This window comes from Rhinopithecus bieti, unplaced genomic scaffold (assembly GCF_001698545.2).
Source record: "Rhinopithecus bieti isolate Rb0 unplaced genomic scaffold, ASM169854v2 scaffold_4666, whole genome shotgun sequence".
Classification (NCBI taxonomy): Eukaryota; Metazoa; Chordata; class Mammalia; order Primates; family Cercopithecidae; genus Rhinopithecus; species Rhinopithecus bieti.
The window spans coordinates 1,011,021-1,019,741 of record NW_016804530.1 but is presented as its reverse complement, the minus strand read 5'-3'; the positions used below and the strand labels follow the sequence as shown (position 1 = coordinate 1,019,741).

At 44.3% G+C, this 8,721-nt stretch overlaps 1 protein-coding gene across 4 annotated transcripts in view; it reads left to right on the top strand.

The window, feature by feature from the left end:
- Positions 1 to 8,721, top strand: part of RNF185 (ring finger protein 185) — a 49,101-nt gene that overhangs the window by 14,620 nt on the left and 25,760 nt on the right. The window contains exons 1-2 of one of the 4 annotated variants that reach the window (XM_017869005.1): positions 5,350 to 5,766; positions 5,905 to 5,954. The exons of 2 other annotated variants lie outside the window; for them this stretch is intronic. The gene's annotated coding sequence lies outside the window, so the exon portion shown is untranslated. Of the gene's footprint in view, positions 1 to 5,349; positions 5,955 to 8,721 lie in introns of those variants that run through there. One more of the 4 variants, XM_017869004.1, reaches the window with a different exon arrangement.

Genomic DNA, 8,721 nt, shown 5'->3' with positions numbered 1-8,721 from the left:
AAAAAAAAAAAAAAAAAAAAAAAAAAGCAAAACCCTTATTTTGTAGATTTTTCTCATGACAAAGGGATGGCAGGAACAATTATTCCCCATTTGCAGGTAAGGACACTGGCACAGTGAGTGACAGACCTGAACCTTAGGCTAAGTCCTCTGGCTCCAGATTATTCCTTTCACGGTGTTATACTAGAAATTCACGGCCCTTAATTGTTGTCTGTCCAGTCTGAAGAGCTTTTCTTTGAAACACTGTTTTCCTCAGTTGTATTGGTTTGATTGAAATTAAATCCCCTTCATTCATTCACATACCTTAATCAAATATCTACTTCCTGTCAGGCACTGTGCTGTTGGCCCTAGGAGGTATCTCACTAGAGCAGGTAATAGTCCAGTGGATAACCAAAACTCTGTGTCAGTATGTTATCTTTAATAGGCTAGGGGGTACCAATTTGAGAAAACTTGAAACTTTTGGTTGCAGATCCCATTTTTTTTTCATTTGTGTAAGTTTTGGGTAATACTTTAAAAAAAAATGACTCTTATGTAACATTTCCAGTTCTGAACAGCATGTTTTGCTCTTGTAGGATACTGATTTTCCACAACTCTAGTTGGCTATATTGAGTTGTACAGTTCTAATTGCTCCTGGGCATCAGGTCTGTCAACTCACACACACACACACACACGTGGATATCGGGTGCTTCTGAGGCACCTAGCCCTATGCTGAGTAAAGAACCTGGAAGCTGGGTCTCCGCTTCAGGAGACGCCCGAGAACAGATCATTGAGTTAGCATTTGTTAAGGATATTGGTTTGGGTTGGGAAGCTTTGCCTCTGACTAAGTCTGTGACCATGGACAAGTGACCTAAGTACTCCGAGCCTTTATTTAACATCCCAAGCAATACTAATGATGATACAGTGGTGTTTACCTAAACGCCATAAAGATTAAATGAGATAATTCGTGTAGAGGGCTGAGCAGAGTGTTAGCTGATGTTACTTATGGTGATAAGATATATAACAGGTGTCCCCTAATTTTAACGCTTGGGGAAAATCTGATTTTCTCTGGGTCAAATTGTGTCTAATTTTAGATTTCCTCTCAGCTCATAAACATACACAGTTCTGATGTCTCATTTACTCTGCAGTCAAGGAACGATGCTCATTGAGAAAGGAAAGTTGTGACTCATTTACTCAGCAAATTAAGTACCTGTTGGTTGCATGTCTCTATGAGGAATATACAAAAACAGTTTACCTTCAGTGAACTCAGAGAGACCTTAAAAAGGAGGGGGATTAACATTTCATGAGTACTTAACCTATGTGCCAGGCAGTATTCTAGTCCCATACTGTTTAATCTCTGTTTGTTTGTTTTAGATGGAGTCTCGCTCTGTCACCCAGGCTGGAGTGCAGTGGTGCTATCTCGGCTCACTGCAAGCTCTGCTTCCTAGGTTCACACTATTCTCCTGCCTCAGCCTCTGGAGTAGCTGGGACTACAGGCGCCCGCCACCACGCCCAGCTGATTTTTTGTATTTTTAGTAGAGACGGGATTTCACCATGTTAGCCAGGATGGTCTTGACCTCATTTTTAAATTTTTTTGGTGATGGGGTCTCAGTATATTGTTCAGGCTAGTTTTGAACTCTTGGCCTTAACTGATCCTCCTGCCTCGGCCTCCCAAAGTGCTAGGATTACAGGAGTGAGCCACCATTCTTGGCCTCCATTTTGTCCTTTTTAAAAAATGAAACCTGGTAATTTTTCAAAAATAACTGAAGCTTAAAACCCAACAAATGAACAGAACATTCTCTGTATTTGAAAATAATGGAAGAGGCTGGGCTCAGTGGCTCATGCCTGTAATCCCAGCACTTTGGAAGGCCGAGGTGGGCGGATCACCTGAGGTCAGGAGTTCGAGACCAGCCTGACCAACATGGTGAAACTCTGTCTCTACGAAAAATACCAAAAAAATTAGTTGGGTGTGGTTGTGGGTACCTGTAATCCTAGCTACTTGGGGGGCTGAGGCGGGAGGATCGCTTGAACCCAGGAGGCAGAGGTTGCGGTGAGCCGACATCACGCCATTGCACTCCAGCTGGGCAACAGAGCGAGACTCTGTCTCAAAATAAAAAAAAAGTAGTGGACGAAAATGTGAAAAAGTAGGAACAACTGACTCTAGAATCCCTATTCAAATATGTATTATCACTGGGCATGGTGATTAATGCCTGTAATCCCAGCAATTTGGGAGGCCAAGGTTGAGGCAGGTGGATTGCTTGAGCCCAGGAGTTCAAGACCAGCCTGGGCAGCATGGTGAAACCCTATCTCTACAAACAAACAAAAAAACTAGCTGATGTGGTGGCACACACCTGTAATCCCAGCTACTTGGGAGGCTAAGGTGGGAGGATCATTTGAGCTTGGGAGGTGGAGGCTGCAGTGAATTGAGATTACACCATTACACTCCAGCCTGAGTACCTGAGCTAGACTCTGTCTCAAAATATATTTATGTGTGTATTTGTGTGTGTGTATGTTTAGAAATTGTCCTATCTCTAAGGCCTGGCACAGTGTGTGGAACGTAATCAATCTTGGCAAGTTAGTGAATTTAAACTATCTTCCCAGGCTGCCAAAATTTCACTTATATTCTCCAGGCCAGGCACAGTGGCTCACGCCTGTAATCCCAGCACTTTGGGAGGCCGAGGTGGGTGGATCACCTGAAGTCAGAAGTTTGAGACCAGCCTGGCCAACATGGTGAAACCCCGTCTCTACTAAAAATACAAAAATTAGCCGGGCATGGTGGTGGGTGCGTGTAATCCCAGCTACTCAGGAGGCTGAGACAGGAGAATTGCTTGAACCCGGGAGGTGGAGGTTGCAGTGAGCCGAGATCATGCCATTGCACTCCATCCTGGGCAACAAGAGCGAAGCCCTGTCTCCAAAACAAAACAAAACAAAACAAACATATATTATCTTTTGGAAAACATACATGTCATTGTCAGGGACATAGGGAAACAAATGTCTTATGTATTTCTCAGGAATATAAATTGACACATCTTCCCTGGGGGTATTCGGCACTATCTCAAAGTTACAAATATAAATACTTTGACCCTGCAGTTCTGCTTCTGGGATTTATACTAATGATATAGTCAAGCAGTCTTGAAGGTAGAGAACAGGTATGTTGGGTTTCAGGAATAGGGAGAGACTTTTCAGCCTATATCCTTTCGTTGTACCTGTTGAATTTTGAGCCCTGTAAACATGTTACTTATTAAAAAAAATAAAATTGTTAAAATTTCTGAGATGATTATTATTCTAAGGACCATTCACACCTCAGTTGTGAATGTACTTAATTCAGATTGCTTTCCTTTTTGTCCTCTACTGAGATCTGAATGTATTGGACCTTTCACATCTTTTATTTTATAATTTGAGGTGAGATCTCTCTGTGTTGACTGGGCTGGTCTCGAACTCCTGGCCTCACGCAATCTTCCCATCTTGGCCTCCCAAAGTGCTAGGATTACAGGCGTGAGCCACCATGCTTGGCCTATTTTTTCCTGAGTATTAACACAGTACTCACCATGGAAAAGGTGGCAAGTACATATAAGTATTTTTTAAAGCTTAAGAAATTTGTCCATAAGTCCACTGTCCAGAGACTACTACAGTTAATATTTTGACCTCTTTTTTTGGTATCTTTTTAACCTGCTGATAACAAATAAATTCAGGTTTTTAAAAATTTTTTGAGACAGAATTTCGCTCTGTCGCCCAGGCTGGAGTGCAGTGGCGCAATCTTAGCTCACTGCAACCTCTGACTCCTGGGTTCAAGCTATTCTCCTGCCTCAGCCTCCCAGCTGCTTGAAATCCTGGGTTCAAGCAATCTGCCTGCCTCAGCCTCCCAAAGTGCTGGGAATGTAGGCGTGAGCCACCACACCTGGCCACATGTGTATTCAATTTTGTATACAATTTTACATCCTACTTCTTTTTCTTTTCTTTTCTTTCCTTTTCTTTTCTTTTTCTTTCTTTTCTTTTCTTTTCTCTTTTCTTTTCTTTTCCTTCCTTCCTTCTTTCTTTTCTCTTTTTTTTTTTTTTTTTTTTTTTTTTTTTGAGGCAGAGTCTCGCTCTATCGCCGGGACTGGAGTGCAGTGGCCAGATCTCAGCTCACTGCAAGCTCCGCCTCCCGGGTTTACGCCATTCTCCTGCCTCAGCCTCCCGAGTAGCTGGGACTACAGGCGCCGCCACCTCGCCCGGCTAGTTTTTTGTATTTTAGTAGAGACGGGGTTTCACCGTGTTAGCCAGGATGGTCTCTATCTCCTGACCTCGTGATCCGCCCGTCTCGGCCTCCCAAAGTGCTGGGATTACAGGCTTGAGCCACCGCGCCTGGCCTCTTTTCTTTTCCTTTTCTTTTCTTTTCTTTTCTTTTATTTTCTTTCTCTCTCTCTCTCTTCTTTTCTTTTCTTTCTTTTCTTTCGGGAGTCTTGCTCTGTCACCCAGGCTGGAGTGCAGTGGTGCGATCTCGGCTCACTGCAAGCTCCGCCTCCTGGGTTCATGCCATTCTCCTGCCTCAACCTCCCAAGTTGCTGGGACTACAGGTACCCGCCACTATGCCCGGCTAATTTTTTGTATTTTTTAGTAGAGATGGGGTTTCACTGTGTTAGTCAGGATGGTCTCGATCTCCTGACCTCGTGATCTGCCCACCTCAGCCTCCCAAAGTGCTGGGATTACAGGCATGAGCCACCGCACCCAGCCCATCTGCTTTTTTCACTTAACATTATGTCATGTAATTGAAATTCCTATGTAAGCAAAATCTCTGTGGAAGCATTATTTTTAGTGGCTATGTGATCTATTACGTGGATGTACCAGTTTATTTAATGGGAGCTAGATGGGGAGAGAAAGAGATGTTAAAATCATGGAGCCCTTTGGAAGGTTAGGCAGATCTGGGTTAGGTACCAGATAGGGTATGTGAGCCAGGCAGGCCAGGGCTGAAGGGCACTAAGAATCAAAGGCTTTTCTTCTTGCCTTAGTCCCAACCCTTGCTGCCTTACCATCCTTATATATGCCCTGGGCTTCGGGTACACTGAACTCAGCACAATGAATTATGCACTTGTTTCTTGTGCTGTGTCTACATCTTCCCCAGCATTCTCTGTCTTCAGGTACCATGTACACACTGTCAGTTCCCACTACCCTGGGTTGCCTTGTTGGTTTACTTGTTTGTGTCTCCCTTTAGACTGAAAAAAAATGTTTTATTTCTGTATCTTGAATGTCTGGCAAATAATAGGATCTTCAGTGAATCTTTGAAGATTCATTCCTATCTACTAAGTAGATAGGAAGATTAGAGGGAACCAGAGAGAAGGACCAGTGCAGCCCCAGTGAAAAGAAGCCAGTCCTTTTAGCCTTCTCTGTTCTTCTGATCCTATATTTGAGGGCCAGATTTCCATGGGCTAGCCTAGCGACCTAAACACCACTTAGACTTTAAAATTTCAAAGCTGGTTTCTGCGTGTTCTAAGTTCCAGTAAACTTATTCAGAGTTCTTCCCATTCCAGCCTTCTGTGAGTGTGATGTAGACATTCTTGGAATGCAGGTCCCATTTCTGCCTACGTGTGGTCCAGCAGCAGTCTAATGAGCAGTGCAGACAGGCTCAGGCACGCCAGGGTTCCTGGCAGAAAGCTTCCGTATGAATAAGCATGTGCCCACAGAAATGAGACCTCTGCTGGGATTGTACAAGTTATTTATCATCCAAATTCATAATCTTCATATCGAAGATTAACATTTCTAGGTGTCTCACTATACCCTGGTCTAGAAATTCTTGGAGTTAAAGGGGCAGATAAGGTAGATTATGAATTCCCACAGTTCTCTAGAACTTGATAATTGAATTTAAGAATGCTACAGAGAGATTTCCTCATGAGATCAAGTTCCCTGGTGGTTCCTGCAGGGATATTCAACTCTTGTGTTCTCTTTCTTGCTCAGTTCCTGTGAGGTGGGCCGGGCCAAGTGGACCAAAGGCCAGCTCTGGGAAGGTAATATGTTGAAGATACTGGGTCGGTCAACTTCAGCCGCCAGGCTCTGTGTTCCTAGAGGATCATTAAGTACTGCAGATCTGCCTTAGTCCCAGAACCACATGTGTCGCCCTGGACATCTCAAAGTTAGGGCTGTTTTTCAAAACTAGGTGTGAACTTATTTCTTAAAATGATCAGCTGTGTTCCAGTTGGACCAAATGCTGTTTGATCTGAATTCAGCAGATTTGTCCCTTACCCCCCAAGTTTATCTGACCTCTCTGTAGTTCCTGTGGCTTGTAGCTGGATAGGCCCTGAGGTTTCTGTCCTTCTAGAATACTGTATTTTGTTGGTATTGCTTTGTGCTATTGATAGAACTGTACTGTCTTCTAGAGCTGGGTTTCCAAAACTCTGTTAATTAGAGAATCGTCTAGGGTAGAAAGTGAGGGCTACGTTAAAAATATACAGATTCTTAGGCCTGATCTAGGTCCAGATCCTATTTAAATCTCTGAAGGGATCTGGGAACCAGATCTTTTGGGGGGAGGGTGAGAGGATGCTTTGTTTAAGAAAACAGGCAAAACAACAACAACAAAAGAAAAAACAGGTGAGTTTGATGGAGCCTCTTGTTTAGAATTCTTAAAATTAATCTATGTGCCTTTAGCTCCTGTACTAGACTCCAAGACCTCAACTTGGTCTTGTTCTTCTTTGTAACTCCTCCACAGTTGGTAGCACCAGACCTCAAATGTAGTTGGCATTGGAAAACTGTTGGTCAATTGAATGAATAAATGGATGAATGATTAATTTACTCTGCACTCATTTCAAAGGGCAGAAAAGTTACAACATTGCACAATAAATTTGAGGGAAGACAAAAACCAGGTATTTAATTTTGTAAAGCAGCATGTTAATAGAGTAACATAAGAATGAAGAGAGTGCTGATGTTGTGTTAGGAAGTCTGAGTTTGGCACTGCATGGTGTCCTGACCTTAGGCAGTCCTCTAATGTCCCTGGCCCAGTGTTCTCATCTGTAAAATGGCATGAGGATAAAACACAGTGATAGATGTGAAATGCTTTGAAAACTAAAGAGTGGATTCTCTTCAGGAGAAAAGTATGGTCAGGGTAAGGACAGGGACACAGAACTAGCCACAGCCAGGTTGCTTTGTGGTCAGGTCAAAGTCTAGCTTCTACAGGGACCATGGGAAATTTTAGCAGGACGGCCATATAGGTATGCTCAGGACCTGATTCTCTTTCTGCCTAGTTCCTGAGCCGATCAGGAACCTCTATGTTTTAGACCACTGTCCCACTCCTGGCAGGCCCATGTGGTTCTGTAGGTGCTCAGTAAACAATCCCCAGGAGAATAGCTGCGGGGCCTGAATATGTTACAAAGAAAAGTTGGTGACTAGCCAGCTGGGAGTTGATCAAAGTCAGTCATGCGTGCCCATCCTCACTCAGCAAATATTTGAGTGCCTGCTAGGATGAGGCTCTAGAGCCTGGATGGGGACCACATGGTGTCTACTAAGAATTACAAGGAGAGTGATACGGCCTGCCTACAGTTGGGACTTACAGGCCTGTCTCAGTGCCTGGCCTGGTACAAGGCTGCCACTCCCTGCAAACTCTGAACTGACCTGTTACTGTCCCTTAACCATTCCTACTCCAACACCTACTTTGATCCTGGTTGTCCTCTTATGCCAGTGTGTAGGAGTATGGGCCATGCACAGCTTTGTTGGGTCCAGGAAGTGGGTTGGCAGTGGACCAGGTTACATGGTATGAAATGTGTGCCTCCCCAACAGCAACAGCCCTGTCCTGCCTTGGTGGGCCCTCCAGGTCACTGTGTTATTTCATAGGGCCACCTCAGTAGCCCTGTAGGAGGCATGATACTCTCGCTTTTCAGGTGAGAAAAGAGATTCAAATCATCAAGGGATCTACCATGGCCATATGGACAGTCAGTGATGGAACCAGGACTTGAACTCAGAACATTCAGGATTGGGGAAAACTGGAACATGGGGGGAAAATTTTTATGTATTATTATTATTTTGACTGATTTCAAAAGTAATACATGTAAAGGCCAGGTACAGTGGCTCACGCCTGTAATCCCAACACTTTTGGAGGCTGAGGTGGGTGGATCACCTGAGGTCAGGAGTTCAAGACCAGCCTGGCCAACATGGTGAAACCCTGTCTCTACTAAAAAATACAAAAATTAGCTGGGCGTGGTGGTGGGCACCTATAAGCCCAGCTACTCAGGAAGCTGAGGCAGGGAGAATTGCTTGAACTTGGGAGGTAGAGGTTGCAGTGAGCCGAGATCACACCACTGCACTCCGGCTTGGGCGACAGAGTGAGACTTGTCTCAAAAAAAGAAGAAAGAAAAATACATGTAAAAATGTCAGTTTTTTTTTTTTTTTTTGAGATGGAGTCTCGCTCTGTAGCCCAGGCTGGAGTGCAGTGGCCGGATCTCAGCTCACTGCAAGCTCCGCCTCCCGGGTTTACGCCATTCTCCTGCCTCAGCCTCCCAAGTAGCTGGGACTACAGGCACCCGCCACCTCGCCCGGCTAGTTTTTTGTATTTTTTTAGTAGAGACGGGATTTCACCGTGTTAGCCAGGATGGTCTCGATCTCCTGACCTCGTGATCCGCCCGTCTCGGCCTCCCAAAGTGCTGGGATTACAGGCTTGAGCCACCGCGGCCGCCCCTCCAAGTCATGACCTCTACATCTTTACCAATATCAAGATAATCACTATTAACAGTTGAGTGTGTTCTTCCACATTGTTAAAGACTTTTTTTTTTTTTTTTTTTTTTTTTT